The following is a 23,889-nucleotide window of genomic DNA, read 5'->3' as shown; positions in this document are numbered from 1 at the left end:
ATTCATCTCAGTGGATTACTCCAAAACACAAATATTTTTACAACCACATGGCCGTCTGGGATAAGGCTAAGTGGTGAGCGAGAGTGGTGTGACGATGGTCGGCAAATGCTGCTTTGTTCCATGTATGCATCACAACAACAGCTCAGAAAAACTAGCTATCAATACAGTGTTACTGCTTCCAACCATATCGCTGGTTCACTAGTGGGTTAAAAGGGTGTGTATTGGGTTATGAAAGATAAACCAACAAAAATAAATAAATAAATAAATAAATAAATAGAGGCAGCACAATAGAGTATATGGGTGGAGGTGTGTGGAGGTGTTTGTACAGGATTAGTTGCCTGGCTTGTAGTCACTTTTCTTTCCCATAATCCATCGGTATTGCAGTCAGAGCTATTTGGGCGTCCCGGCGGATGACAAATAGGGCTTGTCAAAGGTGCTGCTACGATCCCCACCCTGCAACCTCAGACCCCCCCCCCCCCCCCTCCCAAATCCCCAACCTGCACCTCAATCTGCCGCTAAACCCTGGGTCCAACATCGTGACACCCGCAATGTCCATGGCGCTGTCACACAGCTGTTCCACCTCGGCTACTGTTTAATGACATCTACAGTGAGCTGTACTGTTGGTGCGTTTCCCTTATTGTGTGTATGTGTGTGTGTGTGTGTGTGTGTGTGTGTGTGTGTGTGTGTGTCAGCAGGGATGGATGGACGGTGTTGCTCTGATTGTAAACCACTGCAGGTTGTGTTGGTTGAGTGGCTCTGGGAGCAATGGGGTCTCAATCTTCCACAGTAGGACCATGACCAATGAGCTTGTGAACACACACACACACACACACACACACACACACACACACACACACACACACACACACACACACACACCTGGGGTCTCAATCTTCCCTTAATAGACCTCTGACAGTGGCCTGCCTTGCAATGTGGGGGGAGCGAGCCGAGCGGCGCCCTGTGCTGTGAAGACACCGTTTGCAGACGCATGCAGCTCGCTCGCCGTCCATCCATCTCGCGGCGACTCGCCGCTGTGAACCCACAGATGATCTGCTGGAGTCGCCACACGCTGCAAAGAGTCTGCTCTCCGGCCTCAGCGCCACATTAAAAAGGGTTGGTTCAACATGTTTTATCTCGCCGAATCCATCAATGCAAATAGTTTTCCCCCTTTATTGGTTTTGAGATATCCGCTTCTGAGATTTGGGCCTCCAGTACACTAGGGGGGGAGTGGAATTTGTTTTTGTGACGCTCACGCCAGTGGATGTGCCGCTCCGCTCGGTACGATAAGTATCATTTAAAGAATTTCCCCGTGTGGGATTAATAAAGTCACTATCTATCTATTATAGAAAGATAGATCTATTAATAGGGTATCAGCCACTTGTCCGATCCACAGTAGTGTATTTAATGCTAGGAACACGGCTGGGTAATGTATTGATATTATACCAACATCTTGATAAGAGACTTAATATTGTAAGTGTCATTCTGGTTTTAAAGACCGTATTACATAATTTGATTCAATTTACCAGACTAGATCTATTATTTACCTTTTCCCCACTTAGTAGTTATATCCATAAAATGTAATGTTTTTTTTTTTTTTAAATAAAAAATCTCATTTTGTAAATATTTTGTGAAAGCACCAATGGTCAACCCTACAATATTGTTGGAATATCAATATCGAGGTATTGGGTGAAGAATATCATATTTGATTTTCTGTGCAACGCTCAGCCCTTACTGCCTCTAACCATTCTCTTCATGAACAGTTTATGTTTCAATGTTACACATTTTAGGTGTTTGTATCATGTTCATGGAGTGACTTTGGGCCGCTAACTCACACTTCCGTGTTACAGCATTCCCTTCCCTCACGTTACCTTCCATAGAAAGGAATTCCACCGAGTTGCTTCAATGCTTACAATCTGTCTGATTGTCTGCTGCTCTCTCTTGCTTGTGTTTCCATTCTCTTCCATTGTTAAAAAGGTTGAAGCAGAAGGCAAATAAAACCAACAATGTGTTTGCTAGAAACCACTCATCATTTTTGATGAGCCAGCCCTTCAAAATAAAATGAAAGGTGATTTCCATTCCTCGTTTATCCTCTCTACGATATTTAACAGGTCTGATCCTCTTCTGTTAGTCCAACTGAGGAATCCCCTCAAAACTCATGACAAATCGCTAACGCAGACGCTGCTTTATCAACATGAAGCGGCGGATGTAGCATCGCATAAGTGGATCTGGGAGTGTTGAACTAGAGCCACATCCCTAAGACGACGGAGCCTCATCTAAGTGGCATGGGCTAGACTTTGAGTAAAGTTGGCTTCCACTTCAGAGCTTTCACACTCTATCTCGCTCTCTATCCTCAGCCCTCTGACTGGGGCTACTGACAGGCCACTGCATGCACCTCCCCCCCCCCCCCCCCCCCCCCTCCCCTCCATACCTGACGGCTAATTCCAGGGAACAGCGGTGCCCGTCTGCCCCCTCCCTGGGACGACCCGATGGATAATAAATCTTATTATTGACAGTGCCTGTTCCCCCTGCCATCCCATGTTCCCGTCCCCCTGGGGCTCATCTTCTGACTCCCACTGCTCCAGCGCTCTCACGGAAAGACGGCGGCACCATGCTAACATCAGACTTAACAAGGGGGTTACCACAATCTAATAACCGGCAGTAAGCCAGAGTGGTTATGATAATATGATCTCTGTGTATTTGACACCCAGTGACACTGTCTGACAAACTACCCCGAGCTTGATGCCCCACCCTGGCAAACAAGAGAACCGCGTTCCACGGTCTTAAAAAGACTGCATCAGAGTATATCATGTACTCCTGGAGTATGTCTAGAATGGCCTTTGCGGTCGCATGTGAACGAGCTTGACATCTTGTTGTTGGAGCATTTAGGACAGAGGAGATCGTAAAATGTTCATACACTTTCCATATAGCGCTCCTCAATGCCATAAGCACGGTGATAGACGTGGTCACTGGGTTCACCGCTGCAGGAGGTGGATCCATTTAGAATTCCTGCTCTGCTGCCGGTCAAGATCTGTGCGTGTTTACCGTGTTATGCAGTGGCCTGAAATTATATTTAAATAGTGTATATGTGGACCGTTTGGTCAGAATTACATTGCTATGAAATACCTCAGGTCCCGTTTAGCTGCTGACATTTAACACTGCAATAGGAAATAAACATATTTAAACATTTGTCAACGTTTATATCGGCAGTTTTTAGCTCATAGCAGATATAGTGGTCTGGATGTTTGCGTTGGTCCTTTAGTAACCAAGACATTGCAGTACTAAAAGCTCAGAGATATGTATGAGGTAGTTAGAAAAAAACAGATCATTGTTCCAAAGTTTGACCACCAGAGAGCACTGACAAGTTTATTATTAAATGTAGAATGTCCCGCTCAATACATATCTTAAGCCTCTAACACACACTAACATGTGGCTTTTGTCTCTGGTGGGAGAGGTCACAATCGGCATGCATTCACGCGGACAAATGACTCTGCAGCAGTCACAGGTAATTATCAGCTCCAGCTCCAACCGGCAGTGATGGCAACATGACACCGCTATCTTTTTCCTGCTAACTTGAAGGTACGTTGAAGGTACGGCACATGAATCCTTTAAGAAACACCTGCATATGATCTTTATTGGCTCCTGCAGACTAAAAACAGAACTGCCTTCAGAGGAACTGGTGTAACCGTGAGTGTGATGACAGACAAATGGCTCGACATTAATCAACTGCGCTTCACTTCTGCACCGCGTCGTGACCAAATTAGCACTAGCCTGTAAGTAAGACGGCAGAAAAGAAACAGTATTATATTCTAAAAAAGTATTTCTGTATGATGGACCTGCTGCGTTCTTTTAGGAGGAAGGCCTCGGGGGCTCCATTAATGTGTACGGGGATGAAGAGTTGACACGGACTGACAGGCCGATGGCTGCGAGGGGCCACGCACTGACTCAGGAGGCCCCCGGTGCGTGCCACCAGCTGTCAGCCAGCGTAGCGGTGACGTCACCACAGAGAGGCGTGTTCACTGGGAAGAGTGTGTTTTGGGAGGGAGGGTGGTGGTGCTAGTGATGATGGGTGGGGGTGGGGTAGGGTAGGAGTGGGGGGGGGGGGGGGCACTCCTGGCTTGTAGCCTCGTCCATCATCGCAGTGGAGCCATCAGCTGTAACATATACCAGCTGACCCAGGGAACCGCAGGCTGACCAGGGGAGGGGGGGGGAGATTCTATCACTCAGCCTCACACGGGAGAATGCAACAAACACACACGCATGCTGGTGCGCTGTTGCTATGGTATATAGTGTTCCAACTGGAAAAAAATAAGTGTTTTTCCAATAAAGTTATAAATAGCAAAATGTCAAGAGACAAAAATAAAAAGGGATTTTAGAAGGCTGTAAACTTCTACAAAAACCTATTTTAGAAATAATCAGAAGATCTAAGCGAGTGTGTGCAATTAGGACGTCTTAATACTTGTTGCCAATATGATAATGTGATATGTGTGTTTTGGAAACAGTAACTACACCTAACCCCGAGAAACCCACACACTCTCATATTTACATGTCTTGTTGTGTATGTGCTAAACAAATGAGATACAACGTGCTAATCAGTTTGCTGCTTTTGGCAATAGTGCGCAATCACGGCCCGGACAACTATGCTTGGAGGGTCTGAGTGCCCAGCCCTGCACCACCGTAAAAGATATTAACAACACGGAACGAGCTCGCGCACACACAGCGTTGCAAATGATTGACAGAAGAGGTCCGTTCTGACGAGGACGTTCGCAGACCAAGATGGCCGCGCTGATGGCGAGTATGACTTTTTGATTTTTAGTAGTGGTCGTTTTGAACTCAGCTGGCAAACCGTTTCCCTCGGCTCCCGGTCTTTATGCTAAGCTAATCACCTCCTGGCTTTACCTTGGTACTTCTCTCATATACAAGAGGGGGACATCACTCTTACAACCTCCCGGGGAAAAAAAGGGAAAACAAGTATTTCCCAAATTTCCTGATGTTTAACAAAAGAATCACTCTCAAATAATAAATGTTGAATATCCAGCCCTCGCAATAAGTGTCAGGCCACACATAACCGTGCTTTAACAATGATGAGATAAGCAACTGTTCTCGGCTGTCTAATCAGCGTCGTTTATATCACAACAGTATGGATATAGATCCATACTATCTATAAAAAACTATACCATCATAATAAAAGGTGCACTAATGTCCACATGTTAAGAGCACAATCCATGTCTTAAGTATTTTTCCAATTGTTGAATAATATGCAAGGAGACTTGACAACATCCTTGATGAATAATTAAATGATAATAGCCCCTATGTGTGTGTTTTTCCAGAGTAGCCATAGGCTCCCGTAGCCATAAAGTACATCAATAATGTAAACAAGACATGATGAAAACATGCATTTCCTCTGAACTCAACCTTGACCCTGACCCCAACCCTCAGAGCTGACATCTGAAGCTGGTGATCAGGAATCCGTCAGGTTGAGATTCGCCTCAGACAGTGTCGTGTTTGGCCAAAGGGATGACTGCGGCTGTCAATCAGCCGATCCCATTAGAGGCATCAAGAGGAAGAGCCTGGGGCTTTGTCCACTTAAGGACGGCCATTATTACATACCTTACATGTGCATCTGTTTGTGAGCACAGAAAGTGTACGTGTGTGTGGTTTTTTTGTGAAAAAGCTTGGGAGGCAAGCGTGTCTCATGAAACCTTTTTTGAAGTGTGACACGGCCACTTCAAGGTTAAGTGAGTGCACCCCTTAAGGGCAACACAAGATTCCACAAGGGATGTGAACCTCTGCCCCCAACGATACACGTCAAGACCCCCGAGCAAGCGAGCTGCCCCAGGGGCATGGGGGGGGGGGGGGGGGGGGCCGACTGAGTGAGAGAGCGAAAAGAAAGAAGGAAAATACTTTGTATTAGTTCCTCTTGCGGTACGTTATGCATACACTGGTGCCAAACAGATATTTTAAAACATGCAAGCGCTCTAAATGGCTGAAAATAAACGAGTTAGCTACGCTAACATCTATAGCATGGAGGTCGAGTGGGTGCTCCAAGCCTAGAGCCTCGTCAGTCAGTCAGTGTGTGTGTGTGTGTGTGTGTGTATTAAAGTGGCACTAAGCTAAGACTTTGTACGTTTTTTCATCTTAATTGTGAGAGACTGACACCACAATGTCAGCCTGCTATTGCCTTTTAATAGTATTATTTCTTCTTCAGTTACACGGATATCGAGACATATCGTAGACGATTTTTCTTGCATATCAAGTACCGCAGAATTACTGTGTTGTAATACCATCATTATTGTGGGCAACTTATCACATTGACCTGCTCTGTTATTCAGTCAATATGGTAAGGAGAGGGGATTGACCAGTCATGTTTCAATTTGTAATATTTTTCCTATTTAATGATATCGTCTGTTATGTTACGGTTTATTTTGAATAGTTTAGTTCTTTTTACTTCTTTTCTTACTTTAACATTTCATACTTTGACTAATCTTTCATCTCAATATTTGTATTTACAAGAGCTTCGCCGATATTACCGGCTGCTTTTAGATGTTCACCGCAAAAATGGTCAAAGATACGTTTAAGATTAGTTAGAAACAGCATAGGCATGACACAATGTGTCCACCAGAGAGCACAGACAACTTTATTCTTCAACCGACTGTATACTGTATATTGATTAAATGTTGAAAGATGTTGCAAATTCTCAAATATCGGTTTCGGTTGAGCTCTAGTGTGCACCTGCCATCACACTTGTGCTTCTCTGGACTGTGTTTGAACTTTGTTTTGTTCAGTGTTGCTGTTGTTACAACCAGAAATAGTGTGCGTCTTGGAGGTCTTGGTTAACAACATTCATGCGCTGGAACAAAGTAATATTAGAGGAGCCGGTCGACTTTGTTTCATCGTACTGAGTGATGGTTTGAAGACACATGCAGGACCCTGCAGTACTGTATGTCAGTCACCACACACACACACACAAACACACAGGGAGCAGAGGTGGCTCAGTGGTGTAGATTTAAACCAGGACTGAGGTTGCCAGCATGGTACGCATCCATCATGTTGCTGATTCTTTTGGGCCAGTGAGTGATGGACCCCAGTCAGCCGGTCGAACGCCGGCCCTCAACTTCTGTTTCAGCCACTGAGTGAGAGACAAGGAGGTGATGTACAAGCCCGCCGGGGGACACACAAGCATCATGAATGTGTCAGTGTGTTAAGATAGAGAGGGGGGGAGGGGGGGCACGGGTCGAGGAGAAGGTGGGGGAGCGCGAGTGTGTCGAGAAAGAGAACCACACAAACAGGACAGCGGCTATAAAAGGAGTGTTTAGGTGTTCTTCACACTTCCATCAGGGGAGAGCGGTTGGGCTCAGATTCAGCACGGCCAAAGGTTTGCAATGAAGCTTTTCTGTGTGTCATTCCTCTCATCTAGAGCTGAAATGATTAGTCGATTAACTGATTAGTCTATCGGCAGACAATTATTTTGATAATGCGATCAAAAATGCTGAAGATTTGATGGTTCCAGGTACTCTAATGTGAGGATCTGCTGCTTTCCCCTGTCTTACAAAAACATGCCACAGATTAATCTGGAATAATAATAAGTAAGTTATAGGCAACACGAGGTTCATTACATGTGTTAAGAGCAGTTTACTACATCTACTTGTACACAATATGCATCACAACCTTGGGAGGGAAAACCTTCCTTAAAAAGAGTGGCGGTAGATGAAACGATGTTCAAACAGTGCATTGTCCAGGTGTGCGTGTACTTTAGCACAGTGTATAGATGTAAGTCCTTACATTTGAGATGTCCGTTTTGATAAAAAGAGTTTCCCTCTTATACTTCACATTACTCACTGAGGCGCTTTGATCAGCTCTTTTTTTATTGGTCCGTATCGCCTGTTAGGAAATTGGAAAAAAGAGCTTTTAAGTTTACGGCTTCTTTTGATTTGGAATAATTTACCCGTACATTGTCGATCGTTGTCCTCATTTGGTTAATTTAAGAATGCTTTGTTGTCTTATCTGAAACGCAAATTGATTGTCGTCTCCTTTTATTTCTTGTGCTTCTTTGTGTGGCTATCCCGATGTTGTAATTGTAAAGTTTGTATGCTACCATTATATATTATATATATATATATATATATATATACATATATATATATATATATATATATATATATATATATATATATATATATATATATATATATATATATATATATATATATATATATATATATATATATATATATATATATATATATATATAAATAAAATGGCAGCATTTGACGACAGCATTAGAGTAAAGAGTGTGCTGTAACGGTTGGTGTATCCAATAGTTTATAGTGTCTAGATTTACAGAAGACCCTCTGCAATGACACTGATATCTGACCTTTAGGTCCCCATGTAATGAAGAGTGCCTGCTGGAATAACTACAGAACTTGTGTCTAATGGTTCAATCTGGCCCCGGGCCCATGGTCAGCTCAGTAACAGGAAGGGGGAGGGGGGGGGGGGGGGGAAGAAGACGACGACACGGCACTGCATTTACCGGGGTGAAAAGTGAGGGTTCAGGGGCCAAAGGTCAGGAGGGAGAAAGGGGGGACGACAGCGCGATGAGGGACAGTCAAGTCACTAGTCGGCTTGGGCGCTAATTTGGCGAAGGCGGCGGGGGGCCAAGAGGCTTTCTGATCATTTAGAGGACCAGCAGGTGCTCCGAAGAAGACGGGCTCCAGATAAACACACGGCCCCTCAGACTACCTTCCACCATTCCTCATCTTCATCAACTGCTCTCCGGTAGCTTTCCTTACATCAGACTCAGTGGAGGACTTTCCACCTCTACATGTTTGTCCTCAGCTCCGTCTGCCCTTCTCTTGAGCAGCATCTTCACCCCCCCCCCCCCCCCCCCCCCCCCCCCCCCCCCCTCATTCCACGGTGGCATTCTGGGAGCAGCTGCCAGCGTCTAATTGGTCCCTTTGGGCCGAGGGAAGAGCTGGCAGCCGCCACGCCAAGTTGCTGAACGCGACCAGGGAGAGCGGGCATCTGCTAGGATCGGACGCCGCTGCTGAACCGCTGGCACGGTCCGCTCGCAAACATATACACACACACACACACACACAGAGGCATATGTACTAATAAGGTCCTTCAAAGTCAGAGCGGCTGACGGCCTCGGTTCAATAACTTTTAGCTGAGACCGACAGCAGTCGAGTCAGTCGCCACATGAAGTCACGGTAAGACTGCGCTTACTGTGTTGTCATATGTCGGCTTTAGGCTTGGCTTTGTGTGACTATGATGTCACAGATTACTGAAGTGAAAAAGTGGAACTACTTGAAACTATTTGATGCATTAAGTCATAACATGGCATGACTACAGAGAATATGGAATTTAAAAGTGACAAAAAAATAATAATTGTGTAGTTCTCTGTGATTTCAAGTCCAGCTAGTAGATTCTGATCTGCCAATAATTCACCGAACAGTACGTATTCTAGCATAGGGGAACAAGACAACACTGCCTGCTTGGTGGCGTCGTATCGTTAGCCAGTGAGTAAGCAAACCAAGTGCAACATGTGTCAGTGTGTCATGTCATTTAACACCCGTAGCACATACTGAACGAAACCACACAGGCGGACAAAGGTCAAGGTACCGTAGCAGAGATGTGCCAATCTTAGGAACAAATGTAAAACAATTGTGCGCCTTGAAGATGCACACTGTGCCTTGGTGGATTGATCCAATAATGTGGGACTTTGAACTGTGTAATATTAAAAAAACATTGGAACTTTCTAAGATTGTGGGATTATGTTTTTCAGATCTGGGGGAATTAGTTACACGACCCCCATGGTGGTGACTCAGCGCATTTTACTCCAAAATGATCATACTGCATTTAAAAAAAACTGCATTGTTTTTCCCCAAACTGCAAGGGATTAGTAGAAAGTGGGCATGACGGTAAAGGGGATTTTCATTCAGATATCTTGAGAGTCAAAGGACCCATTTAAAAATGGCCATGCCAGTGTATTTTGGGCCGCTATTTAGCTTTCTTCCCGATAAGCCAGTTTATGACACGGTTGGTACCGATGGATTCCTTGGGTTTAGCTTTGAAACTATTGTTAGCACTGAAGATTTCCCCGTGTTAGAGTTTCCTTTTAAATGTGCGGTTACTTTCTATGGGACATATGGAAGCATTTTTTTTTGCTTTTGAGATTTTGATGTTTAAAGCAGGATGGGTGTATTTAAAGGGTGGACTATGCAAATGTGTCTGCTCTGTGTTGTGTCTGATGGTGGACAACACTGGGAATTATTTCAAAGAGAAAAAGGGGGGGGGGGGCATTAACTTGTTGGCTTCCTCCCTTTCACCAGGTAAAACTGCTTTTGTTATTCTCCGTTTACATTAGAGAGTTTATATTATTAATGGCGGCTATTTGGCAATCAGTCCAGGATTACTGTTATTGAATAAAACGGTCAATGATATCAGTGTGTGTGTCTCCATAGAGACAGAGTGAAGTATTTAACAGCTAAGCCCTCCCGAAGACAGGACACAGATTAACCAGGCACACCACAGGCACAGGCACACACACACACACACACACACACACACACACACACACACACACACACACACACACACACACAGTGAAGCCCCCCAGACAGGAGACAAATTAACCATTTCCCACAGAGCAATTCACAAGGGAGCAGGGGACAGTAAACGGCAAATGATCAATATCGCTTTCTCCAGGAGCGCCCACACAATATTAGCCCCACACGTAGATACATTTACCAGGGATGCATGTGTGAACACATCATCGTACCCTTACATGTGTCCAGGTATGTCGCTCCTGTGCATGGACAGAATATTCGAGGCCAGAATGAGGACAGTTTGATCCAGGTGTGTTCCTGTGTGACCGAGGAAGTCCTTGTGGTCGTGATGCTCTTGTTCCTGTTAAGACATGTGGCTTTTCTTCCCCCCAGCTAGCTTCTTTTTTTTTTTTTTTTACTCCTCTTTAACTCTGAAGCTACAATGACAGGAGACAAACTAGCTATTTCCCCCAGAGCAACTCACCAGGGACAGCAGAAAATGAACTGCCCCAGATCAATAGTGCACTCTCTCTCACGGTCGTTCTCCCCTCTCCTCCACAGTGTGGCCCCCAGGAGAGAGAAAAGAGACACTTTTAGGGCTGGAGTCCGAATTTCAGAATGAGTGTTTGCATGCATTAATTAAAGTGCATGTGTGCAAGTACTTGAAACCCGCAAGTGGGAATCCCGGACACTGATGAAGACGCGGGTATCCCGTGTTAGACTACTGTTGTATGTTTGCATTCATTACACAGCCTGGCTATTTGTCATACGCTGGTTAAGGTCAACCTGCTCACATGCAGCTTTAATACGCTGCAACTCAACATCCCCGCTGCCATGAATAAACAGACTTACCTGGAGCAGCATCCCCACAGATGGAAAGGTCCTCGACGCTCAATGTTCCGTCCATTTATTAGCTTTTGAAATTAAAAAAGTCAAGATTCTGTGTTGCAAAAGATGTTTTGTCTCCGTTTGCTGTATGTCATTTCGATGTACGCTGCCTTAATGCCGTTATAATGTTGTCATATGTTTTTGAAATGTACAGTTTGTGCTTTGCTGTACGATGTTCGCCCTTAGCTGAAGAGTTGATGTTTTAAATTCATCTTAATAATCAAATTTAAGACTTTTTTTGTTGGCTAGGCAGTGATTTCTATCTCATTGAAACAGAACCAGCTGATCAGCCAAAATGAAGGACGCACCGATCTGATTTGTTCAGCCCTGATTCCGAAACACATAACCTGGAATTTGTGTTTCGTCTGAAACAGAGTACCAATCCGATACCAGTGTTTGATTAATACGCTTTTTTTTTTTAACATCAGGCTTTGTAAAACAAAATGTAACTAATAAATACATAAATGTGCTGAATTGTTATTTATTATTAAAAAAATAAATAGGGCACCTGCAACTTGGTAGATTTTTTTAACTAATTTCGTCAAATTCTTCTGCGTTTTCTACTGGAGGTGCTTGATTAAGTTAGTTTTGTTACATTTTGCAGTGCTAGTGCCACTCCTCAAAACACTGGCTTTGCAAACAATGCAAGTAGCCGTACAACTCGTCGGGGTGGAACGCACGACATATGTTCAAACAGCTATTTGTTGTTAGCTCCCTCGGCTACGCGGTCTACCGGCGTGCTGCAGAAACACGACGTAGCAAACATGTAATCAGACACAAACGTAGAATATAAGTGAATGTAAAATCGGCCTCATTGTCACCGATAGCCGGGGGGGGGGGGGTTGCTGAGCCAGCAGTAAACATGTGCAGAGCCCCCTCTGCAGCTCACTGGCCGGAATGCAGCAGCAAGACGCGTGCGTTTGTACATTTGCAGGTGCATGTTATAAATGTGTGTGTGTGTGTCTCTAGAATCTGCCTGTACACCCTGACCCATTCACAGGTGAGTATAAATAGTGTTGGACCCCCCCGACTGTGGACCTTCCTGCCAGGTCTCTGCTGACCCGAGAAGACGTGATGGAATCAGGATCCTGCAGCCTTCTCTGAGCTCAGTGCTGCAGTCTGCTGGTGCCCAATGTGGGATCAGAGTCAAACCATTAGCACTGCCAGCAGACTCTGACCACTGACACCCCCCCACCACCACCAGCCAGGCTGTAAATTAGGAGCACACCAACTAATCATCAAGACATTATCCGACTATCATATTTACTGATATTCAATTGAACTTTTGTCCAGCTATGTCGTGCTGAAACAATTAGTTGATTAAACCGATCATAACGAACTGAATCTGGAAAATTATAGATCAATTAAAAGTAATTTAACTTTGGGGGTTCGACCCAGAACCATCTCGCTGTGAGGCGACTGTGCTGTTGTCGGATTTATACAATTGTAAATTCAACATCATTGGTTTTTGGACAGTTGGCTGGACATTTGAAGAAGTCACCGTTGATACTGGAAAACTTTTTTTTCCTTTTTTTACAATTTTCTCACATTTTATAGACTAACGTTTAAATATATACAATAAAAATGTCCATTACTTGATCACAAGCCCTACAGCTACACTACACTGTAAAAGCCTTGAATTTCCACATTTACTAGTGAAGTATGTTCTCTGAACCACAATTCACAGCATTTTGGTGCCTGGAAATGGATCATTTAAGGGGTTACAGAGGCTAACATGTAATTACGGTCTTGCTGTGCTCAATTGAAAATATCAGAGGGAAAAAAGGTCCCCGGTAGCCATGGTCCCCAATAGAGCACTGTGACTCCATTGGGTCAGAATGCAGGGTCAAAGTGTTGAGCCTCAATTACAACACCAAAGATGATCAACAAATCCCCCATCATTATTTTGGCCTTTGGCAACGGTTAATAATATCACAACTAGAGATCATAGTCTGAGCTCTGCACCTATCACTGCATACCCCCCCCCCCCTCCAAATACCCTGCTGGCAAGACAACTGCTGGAAGGTACCACGGCTTCCAGTGCCGGAGTTGCCATACCAAAACGGTCACACCTCCGCTACCACGGATGCCGATGGCGCTAATGTCGACTCACTGACAGTCCCGCCGAAGCCACCGTAAATCACACGAGAGTGCACGAGGAAGAGAGCCGCGGAACGTGCGACGGATACACACAGACAGACAAAAACACATGCGCGCACACACACACCCACCCACACACAGTCTAGGACTCAATTACTCTGCTTCTGTTCAGAGCAAATCTCACTAATTAAATAGGTTAAGCATTAATTATTCAACCAAAGAGAGAGGGAGAGAGAGACCCTTGAAGATGGGGGGTGGCGAAGGAGAGGGTACCGGAGGAGCAGGGGAAGGGTGATGGACGGGGATGCAGAGCTCTTCTCCGGCTATAAAACAATCCACACCCAGCGCGGATAATCAATACAGCCCGGCTGGAATTAGCAGTTATCTTAAAGCCCTTTAACAAGAGCGTGCTGACTGACAAACACAAACAATCATCCATTATTAAATACCGAAACACAACCGAGGCCCTGTGGAGGAGGAGGAGGAGGAGGAGGAGGAGGAGGAGGAGGAGGAGGAGGAGGAGGAGGAGGAGGAGGAGGAGGAGGAGGAGGAGGAGGAGGGACACATGAAAACACTGTTGGTATGAGTGGAGGAGGATGAGGGAGTTGGGTGTGATTGAGGAACAGGGAGAATTGGATGAATGAAATGGAGAAATTCAACTTTATAGCAAGACCAGGATTTGGTAGCTGATCCGTCGAGAGACAGGAAGCCAGTGGAGGTCTTTTAGGACTGGGAGTGATATGCAGACGCATTCAGTTTATCCACATTATCTACATCACTGTATTTTGAGTAGAAATTCAAAGTTAACTAAACCCAAAATGTGGGTAATAACCCCTCCGTGCACAGGAAAACTGTGTATGCAGAACTTTGAATCCTTTTTTTCCCCCATTCTACCGTTGAATTTCCTGGTTTATTGTTCAAAGAAGTTTGGCTGTCCTGAGGATTTGCTGAACAACGATTGTCTGATTGTTAAAATGTCTGAGTAGCGGTAGTCGTTGTGAGAATTTGCTGCTTTTAAATGTCTTATATGATAATAAATTGAAAACATTTATGTTTTGGACTTTTAGTCTGACAAACTGAATGCAATAACCTTTTTAGGAAGTTTTATCTGCATTTTTCACTACTGTCTGATACAACAGACTAAACAAATAATCAATGAATTGAAAAAATAACTGCTAGATTAATGAAAAATAATTGTAAGCTGCGGCACTACAATATTATGGATAAATATTTCATAAAAAGGCTCAAAGCTCAATGACTAACACCATATCCAGAAGAGCAGCCCTATATTACAACAAACTCTGCCCCCGCCAAGTTGCAGTTTACATGAATTTCAATATCAACTGCATTACCTTTAGGATTTATTGTCATGCTTGTTAGAACAAAACACAATTCACGGGTTGCTGGCTTCAAACTATAAAAAAAAAGCAAGTTGTAATAAACTGGAATTACCCTTTAAAGAGAGGGAGGAAATAGAGCGGCTGACAGGACCAATCTATCATTCAGTTTACACCTGTCCATCACGTCTCTGCCCATGAATCGGATCCACATTTGCTCCGAACGCCGACAACATTATTCCTAATGGTTAAATCTGGGGGAGGGGGAGGGACACCTGTAGGGAGGTTATGGTGGGCTTAAGGAGCTTACCCTCTGTCTGCAAGTAGCGAGGTCAGGGACGTAAGGGAAAGTCTGGGAATTGAGCTCAGAGGTTTGCATGCCGATCATGGCTGGAGGCGCACAGTCAAATACCCAGGGGGGTAGAGTGAGTGAGTGAGTGGACAAAACTTAACTTTCCCCATGGGAGGGACAAAGACGCAAAGGAGAGAAAGGAAAGGGGGTACTTAGATGGGAGGAAAAGGAGCAGTAGGAGCCGGTGTGGTGTGTGTGTGTGTGTGTGTGTGTGTGTGTGTGTGTGTGGGGGGGGGGTCACTGAATAGCTCAACAAGACCAGAATAGACTCGGGGGGGGTTCGGGTGTCCAGGCCGGTATGACTGAAATGGAAAGTTGGAATGGCTGAAAAAAAGAAAAAGGAAAAAGAAGACGATAAAGGGTCAGGTTTCTCCTCAGCCTGGAGTGTGTATGGAGGGGGGGGGGGATTCAAAGTGGGACAGAAAGATGGAGATAAAAAAGATAAGAGCTTACGCTCATAAAACCAGAGTACTGAGCTAGAAGGGATGATCAGTTCACATGGCCACACAGAAATACACCAGCTTTACAGGAATATGGCTCTTGGCCCCGATACTTGGCTCCACCGGCACACTGAGACTTGCAGCCAAGACATTAATTAAAGGGGAATACTTTTAATCCCAGCGGACAGGGAGGAAGAAGAGGAGTAGAGCGATGGTGCGGGCGAGCAATCAGAAGAATGTGGCTGCAGATAGAAGACCACAAAGAGGACGAGGGAAGTGAGGAAAGGGTGGAATGTATTGAGAATAGCTTGTGTGTGTGTGTGTGTGTGTGTGTGTGTGTGTGTGTGTGTGTGTGTGTGTGTGTGTGTGTGTGTGTGTGTGTGTGTGTGTGTGTGTGTGTGTGCCTGGACATCAATGACCCCTTTTCAAGCACACACCCTAAAATTGGGAAAAGAGGATCACAGTAGGGGCAGTTTTGGCAGAGGAAGAGGAGCTGGGTAACATTTCATCCTGAGAGCTACACATTGTCTAAACTTTAATGTACAGCTATTAGTATATATACATATACATATATATATATATATATATATATATATATACACATATATATACATATACATATATATATATACATATATATATATATATATATATATACATATACATATACATGTACATATATATATATATATATATATATATATATATATATATATACATATATATATACACATATATATATATATATATATATATATATATATATACACATATATATATATATATATATACATATATACATATATACATATATACATATATACATATATACATATATATATATATACATATATACATATATATATATATACATATATACATATATACATATATACATATATATATATATATATATATATATATATATATATATATATATACTATAAATAGAGCCGACTTAAAGATTTGAAGCATTTTGCATTCTGCCTGTGTGAGAAGGGCTATTTTATCAGCCGACATGTCTGGTGCTCTTAGGAGAAACAGTTTGAGCTCTCAATGTCGATGAATATTTAAAAAAAAAAAATGTTTGTGTTGGGCCAACAGAACGCATCAGGCTACATGGTCTTTCAAAGCATGCTTTCAATGTCTCTATAACATCAAATATCCACGACGAAATATTCTAAAGTTATGGAGAAAAACATCCTTGTTCCGCTTTATTAGGGCTGTGTGGGTGTGGTCTGGTAAGACTTGATTGACAGCGGTATAATGAAACAGATGACATCACCTGTTTCCCCCCAAACTGAGCCCCCCCCCCCCCCCCCCCCCCCACTTCAAACCAGCGAGAACGGCAAGAAAACGATGTTATCCACAAACCTCCCCTATGGGATAAAAACACAACTCTCAGAAACGTGTGTTGATGTAGGAGCCCATCGCTCAGAGTAAGAAAGTAAAATATACTTTATATAAATAATTGAGCTTTTCACAGCCTTTAAAATGTCTACAAGTGTCCCATTAGACAGCTGGAATGAAAGCACCAGCCAAAAAGATAGTTCTGTTGACTCATTTAGATGAATCCACAGTTCTAAGCTAATATAGCTGTCCTTAAGTCCAACGCTTAAAAGAGATTGTGTTACGCTATTAAACTAAAACAATTTATAAACCTCCTAGAAATCCCCAACAAGACCCTGAGGTCATAAACCACCCCTCATGTCAACAGCAATGCCCGGTGCCCAGATAACCCTGCCTTGGTCATAATGAGCAACCCCCCCCCCCCCACCCCCCAACCAGTCATACAATCCCTGCACTACCATGTGTCTGTGTGCATGTGTGCCTCTGTGTGTGCCTCTGTGTGTGTGTGTGGGGCATAATTAACATGCCAAGCGCTCCTCAGACTCTCATCTCGTCTTCCCACGTAAACGGCAAACACCCAATGATCATTATGGTAACACGTCAGTATGCGCAGACATATGGGGGAGAGCTGGGGGGGGGGGGCCAGATCGGGTTACTGTCATAGGGTCGGGAGTACAGCGGGGTGGTGGGCTGGGCAGCGATACCAGCCTGCTTCTCCAGCTGACAAAAGGTGAAGATTTATGGAGCTGCTCCTAAAGGCCCCCCCCCCCCCCACCAGCGTCCCCGTTACCAGAACACACGTGCTTTATGCAACACGACGAGTCCAAAAGGACTGATAAACATTCATAAATAGAATTTGATTCTGCTCCATGATCGTCGTGCGTTGTTTATTCAAAAATCATTAAAGTCTCCAAAATCACTGAACTCTTCAGCCTGTAGGCAGAAGGCACCATCATGAGGAATTGTGGGCGGCCCCTTTAAATACGGGAACGTTTTTAATTCACATGCCTATAGCTCACACCCCCGGCCAAGCCATTTACCAATAAATGACACTAGCGTTGCCCGTCATGTGTTCTCAAATAATGAGTCAGGCTCGGCCTGCGTCCGGTTAGCTTTCTGATTTATTCACACAGCGCTGGCACATGGGCCACTCCTCTGGGTACCAAGAAACATTGACCTCCTTAACTGGGTACGAGTCACAGTCATCTCAGGCTGAAGTTTATGGACTCGATAGTATTGATAACACATTTCAACACATGCCCCCCCCCCGCCCCCCTCATAGATGCATAGGATAACACCCCCCCCCCCACACGATGGCAAATGGCAATCTGAGCTAATCCTGGACTTCCATCAAAACAACACGGAGGACTGTAGCAACATCTTTAACCATAAGTCTGGCTTCTTGAAGGAAACATTTTTTTACTTTTTCAAGTTAGCTCGTCAATTGACCGAGGTTTGGTGTGTTCGGGAGTCTTTGTGTGTCCTCGAGGCCAGCGAGCTATCAAATGAGTCCGGTCTTTAATTATGGCCAGTTGACAGTTTGACGAGAGCGCGTGGAAGGAGGTGGGGGGTGTCTTACAACACAGATGGGTAGGAGTTACTCATGTGGACATACTGTAGGTACAGGGCTCTGATCACTGGTCTCCCTGGGTCCTGAGAGGTTAATCAAAATGCCAAATGTTACTTTGCACCGCGGTCGGAGAGCTATACTGAGAGAGTCCTGCACAAGACACCATCCGACATGAGAAACTGAATCATTCACGCAACCGAATAGCCGTACCGTTTATAGCAGGCACTGAGATATGAACGCATGCAACGGTTGGAGCTACTTTTTCCGACTTAAAAAAGGACAAAACACACACATAAAAACAATTATAAGTCGTTTGTACCTCGTCTACTCTGCGTGTGCAGTGGCAACAGCAGTTTCTGACTTAATAATTATGGTTACGGCCTAATTCTGGATGCGGGGTTCGATGAATGTGTGTGGGGGCGTGTGTGTGTGTGTGTGTGTGTGTGTGTGTGAGAGAGACAAATGGTGACAGATATAAAGAGAGAGGAAGAGAATGAACGCCACAGACAGAGACACAGACAGAAAGAGAGGACGGGGGTCCACCTGTTTGACACAGAGAGCCTGAGAAAGTGCAGAGGAATGAGCAGAATGCCAGTGTGTGCATGTGTGTGTGTGTGCGTCCATTAGGTTAAGGTCCACACAGTGCATGTGTGTGTGTGTGTGTGTGTGTGTGTGTGTGTGTGTGTGTGTGTGTGTGTGTGTGTGTGTGTGTGTGTGTGTGTGTGTGTGTGTGTGTGTGTGTGTGATCCAACTGATAATACTATGAGAGCACTGGAGAATGGCATTCAGAGAACGGTATGCAGAAAAGCAGCTGATGGGAGAATCATACATGTCACCCACACACACACACAAACACACACACACACACACACACACACACACACACACACACCTTTAAAATCATTTGGCCAATAAAAAGTTCTGAGAAAGACGATCATACACACACACACACACACACACACACACATTAGATATAGAGTGACGCTTTTATGCACATGGCAATACCAGCTGTGTGCTGTGATGTCCAAACAAACAGTGAGTTAATGTCCAAAGGTCCTCTATAAGCTGCTTCTGTGTGCGTGTGTGTGTGTGTGTGTGAGAGAGAGATGAGAGCGTGGCGTGAAGGAAAAGTGGGAGAAACTGGAGCAAGTGTGAACCAGAGAGTGATGCAAAGAAACAAACAAAAATAAACAAGCGTACGTCGTGCCAAGCTCAAGACAAAAAAGGACCGGCTGGTGCAGTGATATTTGGTGATTCATACCAACTGAAATATGCATCATATTCACAATAACTAACGGCATAAACGTTGCTATTCTCTTACTTCCTGGACATTAAACACTGTGGTACACGGTGTAGCCACTAAGAGAGGACTGACACAAGACACATCTGAAAGTCTTCAAAGCAACCTCAGCGGTGCATGTAGTGAATGGCCAGATGGTAATTCAATTTTAGGAATATTTTGAACATGGATAGTAAACTCCTGCTGTAACGGCAGTCCTAATTAGATCGCCGACGTATTTTTGATTTCAATTAGCGCGCGTCAACCTTTGGGAGCGAATGTAAAATATAGCGCTGCTCTGTCTGAAGCGTTTTAAGAGCACCAACGCTGGGAAATAGAGCAGTGGTTCATCCTGATGAGTGCGTGCGCCACGGCGACACTGGATGGATGCGTGTGTTTTGATGCTTCGTTTAGAGAACCTGCAATCAGCGAAATGACGTACACATGGAGGGGTTCGGTCTGTGATCGCGTGTGTCGTGCATGCAGCAGTGCGTACATGCATATCAACCGGAGAAAATGGAAAAGGTCAGAGAGAGCCGGACCCCGATGCAGAGCAGCTCATGTGATTTACGGGGGAAATAAATGGGATCACTGTAGGCACGGTAACAGGATCCATGAAAGGAGGAGGGAGGATTAGTCCGCGGTGGTAATGGGCTCCATGGTATTCTGTTGAGGGGGGGGGGGGGGGGGGGGGGAGCATGTTGGTAAGCTGCCACTGTAAGAGAGCCACTCCTACTACAACACACAAACAATCTGACAAGTGTGTGTGTGTGTGCGTGTTTTATGGCTTACACAAACTGAGCAATAAAACTAGAGTAGCCAATGGACACGTCCACGTCTAAGCACGAACCCCAGAGGAAGAACGGAGAGTGTAGGCGCCTGAATTGGTGACGGCGTCTCGCTGCAGGTACCCGAGAGACGTCCTGTTTTACAGCTACAGTTGGTAACTTTAAGTGAACGCAACTTGTCGTCATTTGTGCTCAGAATGTCACTGTATCCTGACAGTAGTACGGGAGACCGGTTCCTCTGCCTCCCCCCTGGAGATCCTAATGGCATTTGCAAAGAATCCACCGGGCCCAAAAGAGCCCCGCCGGCCGCAGCAAAACCCCTCTCAATACACAGTTAACGGCTAGAATATGTTTCTGGAAACACTTGAGGCGAGACACAGGGAAGACAGAAACAGACTCTTGATCCGTATTGGATGAGCGCCGCCTAGTTTGGCCAGTTTGATCGGCGTTCACGAGCCTCACAAGCAGCGATTGGCAGCTGCGTTAAGACGGTCCTCGGCTCTGATTGGTTGTTTCCTGTTGGCGAAAGGGAAATCTAGGGGGAGGCAGAGGAACCTGATGTTGACAGTTTGAGCAAATATGACAAAAAGTAATTTTTTATTAAAAGTTACCAACTGTAGCTCTAAGAGTGAGTTTTATGATGCACGGGACACCGAACCAGAGACAGGATTGTACATCATTTCACCCTCAGTGAAAACTTGGATGTGTGCGTTTTAATGGACGATTCTTCTTTTAGGGTTTTGTGTCTCACGTGTCGTTTGTGTAAATGCTTGTATAACTTGTCCTGTTTGAAGTAAGCCGTCATGCTACTGGTTACCGGTGTTGTTTGAGTTGTATTTCCAATAATATGTGATGTCAGTTTCATATTTAAGTGTCTTTTGAGGAAAGAAAAAAAAGGCGTAGATCCGCCTTCAGGTGCTGCTAATCCCCGCAGAGTTATTGTATGATGGTTTATTTTTTGCTACATTAACTCTTTACATTCTTCCAGAAAGTACTTTTTACATTCAGATGAACTCGAATGACATTTCGGTTCAGACCAAGAACAAGATTATACGGAAAATGGCTGCAGTCTGCAAAGTGATTCGCACTGCCGGGCTTAAAAAGTCACAAGGCATATTAGCAGAACGGTGAAGACAGCCCCGGAGAGAGAGAGAGAGAGAGAGAGACAGAAAAAAGACTGGATGAGAGACGGTGAGGGAGGAAAGAAACCGGAGCGAGATAGAGACCTAAACCGCTCCGGGAGCCCGTCACATGGGGCCCGAAGCCGCACGGCTCAGCACTCTTCCTCTCTGTGTTCTGTCCGCTGCTGACATTTATCTGCTTTATTAGATTATCTGGGCTACATGGCTTGTCTCCGGACACACATACACACACACACACACAGATGTATTCATTCACACACGCCTCTAGATTCATTACAGCGCTAACTGCTTACTTAGGTTTATGCCCTCTTTAAATTAAACCACAGATAACCGAGCGACTCTGAAAACTCCCGCGCCCCTAACGCGGAGAGGAGAGGCTCGAGCCGGCCATTGAGGAGGAAATTAAGAAACACTGTTTGTGAGCGTATTATCATGCATGTGTGAGTGGTCATAAGGTTGGTTTTCTATAGGGACTCTGCTTCCCGTCATTAGTAATTCAATTTGCTCTTTATTAGCAGCTCTTATCGGAGGCACAGACGGCCACGAGCAGCTTTCCTCACTCCATCTTCCTCTGCACTCACCCCTGCTCCACCTTTCCCGCGCCTCCGATTCTGAGTCCCCCCCGTCTTTAATTAGAGACGCTTGTGTTCCTGCTGCGGGCCATTCAGGGACCCCCCCCCCAAAAAAATGTTAAAAGCACGTGGAGAAATGATGACGGGGGAGGGGGTGGGGGAGAGGACGTAGGTGGTGTGAGAGAGGACACACGGATAAAAAAAAAGTTAAAGAAGCAGAAAAAGAGAGGCGGACTGATGGACGCAGAGCCATTGGGACGAATAAAGCCTAATGTTAATACTGATGGCTTTTCTAATGTCTTCTGACTTCATTGAGTGTGGGAGATTACCCCAAGATGGGCACGAGGCGTGTAGGGTACACGCAGAATGACCGGAGGGTTGGAGGGGCAAGAGGGAGGGAGGAGGGGGAGGGAGGGGGAGGGGGGTGGGGGGAGGCTGTAAAAAAAACAATGATTGCTTTCCATCAGGTTAGGCCTATATTCTACAGTTCGTTAAAACAATCCAATTTGCAAAAGGATAATTATGCATTAGCTCCTCTTTTTATCTACTGGAGGGAGAGCGGTGCCGGGGCTTGATAGCAGCGGCGCTGCCCGCCTCCACCTCCGCAAATTACCCGCTATCGGCACTTGTTCGCCATCACGGCTGAATTGGGCAATCAATTAACCTCCCCCCCTCCTCCCCCACTTAGAGCATGCCTGTGTGCCTCCCTATTGACAGCCAGCAACACAAAGCCCACTCAAGGACCACATGGATGTTAGCTTCTGCCCTCTACTGGACACAGCTGCAACAGCAGCTGTCAAGAGCCGCTTCCTCCCAATTCCATACAACATACCAGTTAGGTGGTGCGTTTCACACTAATGGAAAAAAATTCGGTATGCAGGACTCAAAATCTCAGGTTGATTGAATGCTCAGCACGTGCACTACATTGTACATCAGCACAGACATGTAAAACACAGTGATTTCTCGTGAACTGACTAAAACAATGTACTGCGACAATAAGCAGTGGTACAAACCATACTCTGGTATGTAGCAGAGGCAGCGGTGTGATAGCACTGGGGCACAGGTTGTGCAGAAACTGACGCAAGCACTGAAGGGAGACACAATGCCAAAGTAGAAAGACAATTAAGTCAACAATTTAAAAAATCCACAGAAACCGCTGTTAGCGTGAGACGTGGTGATGTTTTGACGGTGGCAGACGTAAAGAGGTTGACAGAGAGAGTTGCAGCGAAGACATTTAACGCATGTATGGACGGTGAGAGAACGAAAGCGGTGCCTTCTGAGGGCGGCTTCTATGTGTGAGGACGCCACGGCCGATCAGTGAGTCTGTGTTTTCTTTAGGTTGTCAGAGCTTAATGCAAAATCACACACAAACAAATATATATCTATATAGATATATAGATATATATATATATAGATATAATTTGTGACTCATTTGGTTGTGACTTGAGAACTTGAATGCCTGATGGGACAGTTAAAACAAGTTGTCACAGCACCACCAGATGGTCATACGGTGTAGTTCTTATGGAC

At 44.9% G+C, this 23,889-nt stretch overlaps 1 protein-coding gene across 1 annotated transcript in view; it reads right to left on the bottom strand.

The window, feature by feature from the left end:
- The window catches only part of zc3h3 (zinc finger CCCH-type containing 3), a 48,084-nt gene that overhangs the window by 21,690 nt on the left and 2,505 nt on the right, over positions 1 to 23,889 (bottom strand). The window lies entirely within an intron of this gene.

Source organism: Pholis gunnellus (genome assembly GCF_910591455.1).
Source record: "Pholis gunnellus genome assembly, chromosome: 4".
NCBI lineage: Eukaryota > Metazoa > Chordata > Actinopteri > Perciformes > Pholidae > Pholis > Pholis gunnellus.
Note: the sequence above shows the minus strand (reverse complement) of the source record. Positions and strands in the feature narration are given on the sequence as shown.